The sequence below is a fragment of the Stylophora pistillata genome, chromosome 6, assembly GCF_964205215.1.
Source record: "Stylophora pistillata chromosome 6, jaStyPist1.2, whole genome shotgun sequence".
Classification (NCBI taxonomy): domain Eukaryota; kingdom Metazoa; phylum Cnidaria; class Anthozoa; order Scleractinia; family Pocilloporidae; genus Stylophora; species Stylophora pistillata.
Window position 1 is genome coordinate 14,197,057 of NC_142524.1, and position 12,688 is coordinate 14,209,744.

The 12,688-nt window shown below is 36.2% G+C and overlaps 1 long non-coding RNA gene across 2 annotated transcripts; it reads right to left on the reverse strand.

Moving 5' to 3' along the window:
* Nucleotides 1-144: 144 nt before the first annotated feature.
* LOC148728383 (uncharacterized) lies at nucleotides 145-3,655 on the reverse strand. Of its 2 annotated transcripts, XR_016002453.1 has the most exons (4): nucleotides 3,283-3,655; nucleotides 2,139-2,249; nucleotides 1,777-1,853; nucleotides 145-1,573 (listed from the first exon to the last, which is right to left on the reverse strand). It is a non-coding gene; the product is annotated as an uncharacterized LOC148728383 (long non-coding RNA). The 2 variants fall into 2 exon arrangements; XR_016002452.1 differs by having other exon boundaries at nucleotides 145-1,853.
* Nucleotides 3,656-12,688: the final 9,033 nt, after the last annotated feature.

The following is a 12,688-nucleotide window of genomic DNA, read 5'->3' on the forward strand; positions in this document are numbered from 1 at the left end:
CAGCCTGGGTGAACCAGAAAGGATAGAAAACACTTCCCTATTTTAACCATGAATGAAAACCTAAGTATGTTATATATCCCAGTAGCATTAAGGCATTACAATGAATGCCAGGACTTCTGCCTGGGTGAACCAATAAGGATAGGCAACAATTCCCCGTGATTGTCAAAGAAACTAAGTATGTTATGTATTCCAGAAGCACTAAGGCATTACTCTTAATATCAGGACTTCAGCCTGGGTGAACCAGAAAAGATAGACAACACTTCCCTATATTAACCATGACTGAAAAGCTAAGTATGTTATATATCCCTGAAGCACTCAGGCATTAATTACACTAAATACCAGGACTTCAGCCTGTGTGAACCAGAAAGGATAGACAACACTTCCCAAGATTGACCATGAATGAAAAACTAAGTATGTTATATATCCCAGAAGCGCTCAGGCATTACACTGAATGTCAGGACTTCAGCCGGGGTGAACCACAAAGGATAGACAACACTTCCCTATAATATTCGTGAATGAAAAACTAAGTATGTCATGTGTCCTAGAAGCGTTCAGGCATTACTCTGAATGCCAGGACTTCAGCCTGATTTTCATTCATGATTAATATAGGGAAGTGTTGTCTATCCTTTCTGGTTCATTCAGGCAGGTAAGGTAACGAATCTGATCCAACCGACGCGTCGGCCGACACGTTGGCCGGACCTTATAGAAAGACTCTGCCTCGCTGGTACTTTCGCTTGGCTCCAAACTTCGACTCGTCGATCTCCACTGTTTTTCCTACACCTCCGATCTTCATGTCAGCGTTCATAATTTTCGTCGAACATACCGTTCGTAAGTCGCTCAGCGCACGGATCACTGTAGGCTTTGAAAGGCTAGTCAGTCTGGCGATGTTACTTCCAGAAGCCTTGATAGCCCACAGGAACAGATGAAGCCACGTACTCAGCAGGATGTTGGAACCTTCGAAAAACGAGCCTGACCTTATAGAAAGCCAGGTTTGACAGCGGCTGTTTGTACAGTATCGGTGGTGTGTCGGTAGTGTGTCGGCCGACGCGTCGGTTGGATCAGATTCGTTACCTTTACCGCCAGGACTTCAGCCTGGGTAAACCAGAAAGGATAGACAACACTTCGCTATATTAACCATGAATGAAAAGCTAAGTATGTTATATATCCCTGAAGCACTCAAGCATTACATTGAATGCCAGGAATTCAACCTGGGTGAACCAGAAAGGAAAGACAGCATTTCCCTCTATTAACCGTGAATGGAAAACTAAGTTTGCTATATATCCCAGAAGCCCTCTGGCATTACGCTGAATGCTATATTAATCAAAGAAATATGACAAATAAATATATATCTCAGAAGTGATCAGGCAACACTAAACAAAAGATTATTATTACAGGATTAAACTTCAAGAAAATAGATTTCTTTAAAAGAAAACAATGTTGACTGTGCCATACTACAATGGGTGCACACAATTTAAAAATTTAAATGTTATACATTGCATGCAGAGCACATAAATTGACATCACATGGTTCCTCTTCAAGGGGAAAGAGCAAGTCATCTCTTAACTCTGTCCATCTGAAACAGAGAGAAAAAAAATCAGTGAATTTAGTTTCCACCTTTGTAATCCAAACCTACCATATGTCTGCTGGTAACTGTCTGTCAAACTGAGTATCCCAAGTGAGATTTAAAGACATGGGTTCCAAATAGAAAGTGAAGTACCATACTGCAAGCTGGACGTTTTTATGCGAGTCAATACGGAAATGCAGAGTTGTACCTACCCCCCAAAATTTGCTTTGCTCTTTGGGAAACACTCAGCCCAGGCTTTCCCTCGAGGAACATCAGGACAGGCACATTCCTATCAACAAAGTGCACCTACGACTTAGTAATGAATGAACTTGGCTAAAGTCATATAATATTCACTATTATTTGTAGATATATAATCACTGTTCACCACAGATAAAATATGTTCATGTTTGTGGACAGATTTCTGCCTTTCCATAAAGTCAAGAAAGCCAAGAAAGCTGTCTTGAATTGATTACAAATAAATTGCATCACAAATACCGGTAACCTGAAAATGTTTTATGTTACTGTAGAATTCTGCTATGATGCATGTCATTTAGCAATTGCAGGTATAACCTACCTTAATAACTTTGCAGAATACACAGCACTGTGTCCAATCCGGCCTCGCTGGCAAAGTCCATTGATATATTTGTTAGCATCAACAGCTTTTTGCTTGAGTAGCATAACATGGCTAGACATGTAACATAAAAACATTGCAAAACTAAAAAAATATGAAGAGTCAAGATTGGCAGACAAATAACCTGGAAATTTAACGTAGGTACTAAAAGTTGGAATCACCTGAAACCAACGATGAAACCACCTGAAATTTACTTAGGCAGTGGAAGTTAAAGCCACCATTCATCAGCCATATTCCGTCATTTGCAGTAAAATACCTTGCAAAAAATCCACATATATTTCACACTTGCAATAACGAAGTCAGTGAAATTCTAGGTCACGCTATACATTCGTCTCTGATTAAAAAGAAACACAATGTTCAAAATTTCCTTAGGAAGTTTGAAAATCTTTAGGCCTTCCTGGGCTTTTTCATATATAATTTGCATAATCCCGTTGAAAAAACTTCACGTATTTCTTTCGATTTAAAACAGTTTCTTCTTTGCATTCGCGATCGCATGTTGTTATTGTCACGCAAGTGCTTTGTCAAGAAATGAATTCGCATACTCCCGTGCACTCCCAGCCATTCGTAGAGCTAATTGAGTGTGTTTTCAACTCTTCAAATGGATATTTTTCTGACTACCAATACGTTTAAAAGTTGTCTGTGCCAAAAACTGCCTTGAATATTGAGCCCGCCTACGTCTTGCATCGTCTCCAAGCGCCCTCCGAAGCATTGTTGATCTTGAATAATTTACATCTAAAACGGTTGTTAATCGTGGTCGCTTCACATTACTTTCCATTTCTTCTTTAGAATTAGCCTTAAGCATGATAAGTCCGCTTTCGTTGCCTACCTGTTTTGTATCCAGATTTGGAGAAAATGAATTTTATCTATCAAGTTTGTCTCAGTCACATTTGGTGGTTCTGTCCTCGTGTACCGGTTCACAAGAGCCAATACAAAAGACCAAACAATACACAATAGTTAACCGAGAACTCCTAAACAAAGAAAGAACAATGGTAATTCCCTTGTGAACCGGTACACCAGGACAGAACCCATTTGGTCCACCATTGATGCCAGGCAGAACTTAAGCCAGGCAGAACTTAAGCCAGATTACCCGCTTTCTTCTGCTGTCGCTTTCGCTTTCTCCATTCTCTACTTTGTTAACGTTTCTCCTTGGGAGTATTTTTTCGCGATTTTACCTCCTGTTTATTTGGTATTTCCAGCTTAGTGGAGGCCTCAAGGTCCGACGACATTTTATTAATGTATTCCCAAGGAAGAAGAGCGAATTAGTTGAAACAGTACGTGCATCCGATCTCGTAATTTACAAAAACTTTATTGTTGTGGTGAAAAATGAGAGCCGTCTTATTGAAACTTGATGACAATATAAGCCGGCAAAGAAAACACTGTAAAAGCAATTATCTGTCACATCGATGTCAGCAGCAACAAGATTATGACGCCTTACAGGAAAGCTACCTGGAGCGCTCAAAGAGCCCCATACAAATTCTTAGACTTTTAGTCTAAGAAAATGTATAGGACTTTCCGGGATACTTGCAGTGCAGACGATTTGCGTCCCCTCATGAAATACACTGAAGAGATTTTAATGATCCTTCGTCTTAGTCTAAACATTACAGCGAGCTAATTGATTTTTCATGATAGTCAGTTTATAAAAAGCAGCCAAATTTTTGTTTACTTAAGCCGGAAAAACGTAACTAATTTTTTTTTTTTTTTTTTTTTAACGAAATGGCAATAATTCACTGTACTCTAGATGCACGTGAAACAGGGCATGTGCTGGCTGTGTGCTAAGCGATAATTCCATGCAGAAGAACATTACAAATTCTATAAAGTATGCTTCCCATGAGACATGTTCATATACGCGAACGGTTTCTTCATTACTTTTTCTCTTGTTAAAACATGACATTAGTAGTTGTTATCGCCAAAATCTTGGCGAATTATATCCTAGAGATAAATAGTTCAAATAGTTGTTTCTTAAGTCGTAAAAATCAGGGTACCGTCGTAGTTATTCCACTCTTAAATATGTTGCTGCAATCGAGAAACAACAGAAGAATCATTCTACGAGAAAGGATTATATGGATCTATATTATTCATTCAAATTTCATTCAAATCGACAGCGTGCTCGGGCAAATAACCCTATCATTTTCAATCTTCTAAAGAATTTCTTAGAGACAATTCCTAACTCCTCTTTATTTGTAGAAAAGGAAGCACGTACGAACAATTGTACCTTTGTTCATTTATATTTTCCATCAAAGCCAAGGTAGCGTTGTCTGCTAGAGTCGTAAATCAGTGGGCCAAAGAAGGGCAGGAATTAGTCTCGGCGCTAGGTTGTAAGTATCATTGTTGTGTTTTCTGTGGGACGGTGTACTTGTTTAACTTTGTGGCTACACTGTACTTCGGTGGCAAAAGGAAGGAGTAAGAAGCTTTGGCTCATTGATCGCATCATCTTGCCATAAATATACTACCATAGCATAAGAATATGCTACCTTTGTATAATATCAAGAAATGGTTAGATATTCTAGTCTTCTCGGATAGGGACGAATAAATCGAGGTCCCGTCTCCTACAGGGTTAGGGGTAGGAGACGTTACTTTCCCACGCACTAGATTACTGTGTGATGGATGTCCTCCCCTAGGATGGGATGGGTGGGATTTATTGGTTGGACTACTCGTATGGTTCGCATAGGTTCCGTTCTAGTCCTACCCTACTACGGTAATGCAGTGAAAATGGTTAGAATAGAATAGAATAAAAGTTAAGAGCATACGATAACAAGATGGATAAGCAGTTCATGGTGAACGATTATTCAAACGAATCCCTCGACAAACAGACGCCTCAAAGAGTGAAGTATGTTTCTATAACGACCAAGAAGTAATAAGCTAAACAAATTTTTCAAACAAAATCGGAATTAGTCGAGTATGTATTAGTAGCTTCCATTTAGCCAGTCTTATATGCTCTAGCGTTGTTTTCTTTCAATACCGCATGTGCTTTCTTCGCATTACACTAAGTGTTCTTAAGTGGCATTATCAGGAGAAACAGCCTAGTTGGTGGACAGCCGATAGAATTTTTTTGTATTAGCTCATATTAAATATGGGTACACAAGTACTACCCTCCGATTTTTAATTTTGAAGATATGCATGTATTACACATCATTAACATCATAAAAACAAATCAATTTTCACTTAATCTAACATGGCATAATGTACAGTGAGACAGATCAAACAGCTCTTCACAAACTTTCGAATCAAAAAGCAATGAAAGGATTAAGCATGTCCTTGTGAGGATTACAGACTATGACCAGTTGAGAACAAAGTTAACAGATAGCCCCAATTAAGTCGGAAATTGTTATGTATTTTGGTCCCGCTTCACCTAAATCTTCAGGGATTCAGGGATATCTGGACGATTCTTTTATTTCATTACCATAATTTCACTGTGAGCCGCTTTTTCTCCTAAGAGAGGAGAGCATTCAAACCCAATAACTCAGAAGCCTTTATTCTGGATTCTTCTGCCAAAAAACTCTGCATCTTGCGAGTTTGCTTGAATTTAACTTAAACAAATACACTGAAGAGATTTTAATGATCCTTTGTCTTAGTCTAAACATTACAGCGAGCTAATTGATTTTTCATAATAGTCAGTTTATAAAAAGCAGCTAAATTTTTGTTTACTTAAGCCGGAAAAGCGTAACTAATGTTTTTTTTTGTTTTTTTTTAAACGAAATGGCAATAATTCACTGTACTCTAGATGCACGTGAAACAGGGCATGTGCTGGCTGTGTGCTAAGCGATAATTCCATGCAGAAGAACATTACAAATTCTATAAAGTATGCTTCCCATGAGACCTGTTCACATACGCGTACGGTTTCTTCATTACTTTTTCTCTTGTTAAAACATGACATTAGTAGTTGTTATCGCCAAAATCTTGGCGAATTATATCCTAGAGATAAATAGTTCAAATAGGTGTTTCTTAAGTCGTAAAAATCAGGGTACCGTCGTAGTTATTCCACTCTTAAATATGTTGCTGCAATCGAGAAACAACAGAAGAATCATTCTACGAGAAAGGATTATATGGATCTATATTATTCATTCAAATTTCATTCAAATCGACAGCGTGCTCTGGCAAATAACCCTATCATTTTCAATCTTCTAAAGAATTTCTTAGAGACAATTCCTAACTCCTCTTTATTTGTAGAAAAGGAAGCACGTACGAACAATTGTACCTTTGTTTATTTATATTTTCCATCAAAGCCTTTTTCTTCTAAGAGAGCATCTATCAAGTCAAACAGTTTTGAAGATGTCACTCATATTCGGACGGTTTGAAAAAAGATGTAGTAAGAATGTGATTCACTTTTTTTGATAGTTTTCCTTTCAAACGCAATAACTCAGAAGCCTTTATTCTGGATTCTTATGCCAAAAAATTCTGCATCTTGCGAGTTTGCTTGAATTTAACTTAAACAAATACACTCAAGAGATTTTAATGATCCTTTGTCTCAGTCTAAACATTACAGCGAGCTAATTGATTTTTCATGATAGTCAGTTTATAAAAAGCAGCTAAATTTTTGTTTACTTAAGCCGGAAAAGCGTAACTAATGTTTTTTTTTTTGTTTTTTTTTAAACGAAATGGCAATAATTCACTGTACTCTAGATGCACGTGAAACAGGGCATGTGCTGGCTGTGTGCTAAGCGATAATTCCATGCAGAAGAACATTACAAATTCTATAAAGTATGCTTCCCATGAGACATGTTCATATACGCGTACGGTTTCATCATTACTTTTTCTCTTGTTAAAACATGACATTAGTAGTTGTTATCGCCAAAATCTTGGCGAATTATATCCTAGAGATAAATAGTTCAAATAGTTGTTTCTTAAGTCGTAAAAATCAGGGAACCGTCGTAGTTATTCCATTCTTAAATATGTTGCTGCAATCGAGAAACAACAGAAGAATCATTCTACGAGAAAGGATTATATGGATCTATATTATTCATTCAAATTTCATTCAAATCGACAGCGTGCTCGGGCAAATAACCCTATCATTTTCAATCTTCTAAAGAATTTCTTAGAGACAATTCCTAACTCCTCTTTATTTGTAGAAAAGGAAGCACGTACGAACAATTGTACCTTTGTTTATTTATATTTTCCATCAAAGCCTTTTTCTTCTAAGAGAGCATCTATCAAGTCAAACAGTTTTGAAGATGTCACTCATATTCGGACGGTTTGAAAAAAGATGTAGTAAGAATGTGATTCACTTGTTTTGATAGTTTTCCTTTCAAACCCAATAACTCAGAAGCCTTTATTCTGGATTCTTCTGCCAAAAAACTCTGCATCTTGCGAGTTTGCTTGAATTTAACTTAAACAAATACACTGAAGAGATTTTAATGATCCTTTGTCTTAGTCTAAACGTTACAGCGAGCTAATTGATTTTTCATGATAGTCAGTTTATAAAAATCAGCTAAATTTTTGTTTACTTAAGCCGGAAAAACGTAACTAATGTTTTTTTTTTTTCTTTTTAACGAAATGGCAATAATTCACTGTACTCTAGATGCACGTGAAACAGGGCATGTGCTGGCTGTGTGCTAAGCGATAATTCCATGCAGAAGAACATTACAAATTCTATAAAGTATGCTTCCCATGAGACATGTTTATATACGCGTACGGTTTCTTCATTACTTTTTCTCTTGTTAAAACATGACATTAGTAGTTGTTATCGCCAAAATCTTGGCGAATTATATCCTAGAGATAAATAGTTCAAATAGTTGTTTCTTAAGTCGTAAAAATCAGGGTACCGTCGTAGTTATTCCACTCTTAAATATGTTGCTGCAATCGAGAAACAACAGAAGAATCATTCTACGAGAAAGGATTATATGGATCTATATTATTCATTCAAATTTCATTCAAATCGACAGCGTGCTCTGGCAAATAACCCTATCATTTTCAATCTTCTAAAGAATTTCTTAGAGACAATTCCTAACTCCTCTTTATTTGTAGAAAAGGAAGCACGTACGAACAATTGTACCTTTGTTGATTGATATTTTCCATCAAAGCCTTTTTCTTCTAAGAGAGCATCTATCAAGTCAAACAGTTTTGAAGATGTCACTCATATTCGGATGGTTTGAAAAAAGATGTAGTAAGAATGTGATTCACTTGTTTTGATAGTTTTCCTTTCAAACCCAATAACTCAGAAGCCTTTATTCTGGATTCTTCTGCCAAAAAACTCTGCATCTTGCGAGTTTGCTTGAATTTAACTTAAACAAATACACTGAAGAGATTTTAATGATCCTTTGTCTTAGTCTAAACATTACAACGAGCTAATTGATTTTTCATGATAGTCAGTTTATAAAAAGCAGCTAAATTTTTGTTTACTTAAGCCGGAAAAGCGTAACTAATGTTTTTTTGTTTGTTTTTTTTTAAACGAAATGGCAATAATTCACTGTACTCTAGATGCACGTGAAACAGGGCATGTGCTGGCTGTGTGCTAAGCGATAATTCCATGCAGAAGAACATTACAAATTCTATAAAGTATGCTTCCCATGAGACATGTTCGTATACGCGTACGGTTTCTTCATTACTTTTTCTCTTTTTAAAACATGGCATTAGTAGTTGTTATCGCCAAAATCTTGGCGAATTATATCCTAGAGATAAATAGTTCAAATAGTTGTTTCTTAAGTCGTAAAAGTCAGGGTACCGTCGTGGTTATTCCACTCTTAAATATGTTGCTGCAATCGAGAAACAACAGAAGAATCATTCTACGAGAAAGGATTATATGGATCTATATTATTCATTCAAATTTCATTCAAATCGACAGCGTGCTCTGGCAAATAACCCTATCATTTTCAATCTTCTAAAGAATTTCTTAGAGACAATTCCTAACTCCTCTTTATTTGTAGAAAAGGAAGCACGTACGAACAATTGTACCTTTGTTTATTTATATTTTCCATCAAAGCCTTTTTCTTCTAAGAGAGCATCTATCAAGTCAAACAGTTTTTAAGATGTCACTCATATTCGGACGGTTTGAAAAAAGATGTAGTAAGAATGTGATTCACTTGTTTTGATAGTTTTCCTTTCAAACCCAATAACTCAGAAGCCTTTATTCTGGATTCTTCTGCCAAAAAACTCTGCATCTTGCGAGTTTGCTTGAATTTAACTTAAACAAATACACTCAAGAGATTTTAATGATCCTTTGTCTTAGTCTAAACATTACAACGAGCTAATTGATTTTTCATAATAGTCAGTTTATAAAAAGCAGCTAAATTTTTGTTTACTTAAGCCGGAAAAGCGTAACTAATGTTTTTTTTTGTTTTTTTTTAAACGAAATGGCAATAATTCACTGTACTCTAGATGCACGTGAAACAGGGCATGTGCTGGCTGTGTGCTAAGCGATAATTCCATGCAGAAGAACATTACAAATTCTATAAAGTATGCTTCCCATGAGACCTGTTCACATACGCGTACGGTTTCTTCATTACTTTTTCTCTTGTTAAAACATGACATTAGTAGTTGTTATCGCCAAAATCTTGGCGAATTATATCCTAGAGATAAATAGTTCAAATAGGTGTTTCTTAAGTCGTAAAAATCAGGGTACCGTCGTAGTTATTCCACTCTTAAATATGTTGCTGCAATCGAGAAACAACAGAAGAATCATTCTACGAGAAAGGATTATATGGATCTATATTATTCATTCAAATTTCATTCAAATCGACAGCGTGCTCTGGCAAATAACCCTATCATTTTCAATCTTCTAAAGAATTTCTTAGAGACAATTCCTAACTCCTCTTTATTTGTAGAAAAGGAAGCACGTACGAACAATTGTACCTTTGTTTATTTATATTTTCCATCAAAGCCTTTTTCTTCTAAGAGAGCATCTATCAAGTCAAACAGTTTTGAAGATGTCACTCATATTCGGACGGTTTGAAAAAAGATGTAGTAAGAATGTGATTCACTTGTTTTGATAGTTTTCCTTTCAAACGCAATAACTCAGAAGCCTTTATTCTGGATTCTTATGCCAAAAAATTCTGCATCTTGCGAGTTTGCTTGAATTTAACTTAAACAAATACACTCAAGAGATTTTAATGATCCTTTGTCTCAGTCTAAACATTACAGCGAGCTAATTGATTTTTCATGATAGTCAGTTTATAAAAAGCAGCTAAATTTTTGTTTACTTAAGCCGGAAAAGCGTAACTAATGTTTTTTTTTTTGTTTTTTTTTAAACGAAATGGCAATAACTCACTGTACTCTAGATGCACGTGAAACAGGGCATGTGCTGGCTGTGTGCTAAGCGATAATTCCATGCAGAAGAACATTACAAATTCTATAAAGTATGCTTCCCATGAGACATGTTCATATACGCGTACGGTTTCATCATTACTTTTTCTCTTGTTAAAACATGACATTAGTAGTTGTTATCGCCAAAATCTTGGCGAATTATATCCTAGAGATAAATAGTTCAAATAGTTGTTTCTTAAGTCGTAAAAATCAGGGAACCGTCGTAGTTATTCCATTCTTAAATATGTTGCTGCAATCGAGAAACAACAGAAGAATCATTCTACGAGAAAGGATTATATGGATCTATATTATTCATTCAAATTTCATTCAAATCGACAGCGTGCTCGGGCAAATAACCCTATCATTTTCAATCTTCTAAAGAATTTCTTAGAGACAATTCCTAACTCCTCTTTATTTGTAGAAAAGGAAGCACGTACGAACAATTGTACCTTTGTTTATTTATATTTTCCATCAAAGCCTTTTTCTTCTAAGAGAGCATCTATCAAGTCAAACAGTTTTGAAGATGTCACTCATATTCGGACGGTTTGAAAAAAGATGTAGTAAGAATGTGATTCACTTGTTTTGATAGTTTTCCTTTCAAACGCAATAACTCAGAAGCCTTTATTCTGGATTCTTATGCCAAAAAATTCTGCATCTTGCGAGTTTGCTTGAATTTAACTTAAACAAATACACTCAAGAGATTTTAATGATCCTTTGTCTCAGTCTAAACATTACAGCGAGCTAATTGATTTTTCATGATAGTCAGTTTATAAAAAGCAGCTAAATTTTTGTTTACTTAAGCCGGAAAAGCGTAACTAATGTTTTTTTTTTTGTTTTTTTTTAAACGAAATGGCAATAATTCACTGTACTCTAGATGCACGTGAAACAGGGCATGTGCTGGCTGTGTGCTAAGCGATAATTCCATGCAGAAGAACATTACAAATTCTATAAAGTATGCTTCCCATGAGACATGTTCATATACGCGTACGGTTTCATCATTACTTTTTCTCTTGTTAAAACATGACATTAGTAGTTGTTATCGCCAAAATCTTGGCGAATTATATCCTAGAGATAAATAGTTCAAATAGTTGTTTCTTAAGTCGTAAAAATCAGGGAACCGTCGTAGTTATTCCATTCTTAAATATGTTGCTGCAATCGAGAAACAACAGAAGAATCATTCTACGAGAAAGGATTATATGGATCTATATTATTCATTCAAATTTCATTCAAATCGACAGCGTGCTCGGGCAAATAACCCTATCATTTTTAATCTTCTAAAGAATTTCTTAGAGACAATTCCTAACTCCTCTTTATTTGTAGAAAAGGAAGCACGTACGAACAATTGTACCTTTGTTTATTTATATTTTCCATCAAAGCCAAGGTAGCGTTGTCTGCTAGAGTCGTAAATCAGTGGGCCAAAGAAGGGCAGGAATTAGTCTCGGCGCTAAGTTGTAAGTATCATTGTTGTGTTTTCTGTGGGACGGTGTACTTGTTTAACTTTGTGGCTACACTGTACTTCGGTGGCAAAAGGAAGGAGTAAGAAGCTTTGGCTCATTGATCGCATCATCTTGCCATAAATATACTACCATAGCATAAGAATATGCTACCTTTGTATAATATCAAGAAATGGTTAGATATTCTAGTCTTCTCGGATAGGGACGAATAAATCGAGGTCCCGTCTCCTACAGGGTTAGGGGTAGGAGACGTTACTTTCCCACGCACTAGATTACTGTGTGATGGATGTCCTCCCCTGGGGTGGGATGGGTGGGATTTATTGGTTGGACTACTCGTATGGTTCGCATAGGTTCCGTTCTAGTCCTACCCTACTACGGTAATGCAGTGAAAATGGTTAGAATAGAATAGAATAAAAGTTCAGAGCATACGATAACAAGATGGATAAGCAGTTCATGGTGAACGATTATTCAAACGAATCCGTCAACAAACAGACGCCTCAAAGAGTTAAGTATGTTTCTATAACGACCAAGAAGTAATAAGCTAAACAAATTTTTCAAATAAAATCGGAATTAGTCGAGTATGTATTAGTAGCTTCCATTTAGCCAGTCTTATATGCTCTAGCGTTGTTTTCTTTCAATACCGCATGTGCTTTCTTCGCATTACACTAAATGTTCTTAAGTGGCATTATCAGGAGAAACAGCCTAGTTGGTGGACAGCCGATATAATTTTTTTGTATTAGCTCATATTAAATATGGGTACACAAGTACTACTCTCCGATTTTTAATTTTGAAGATATGCATGTA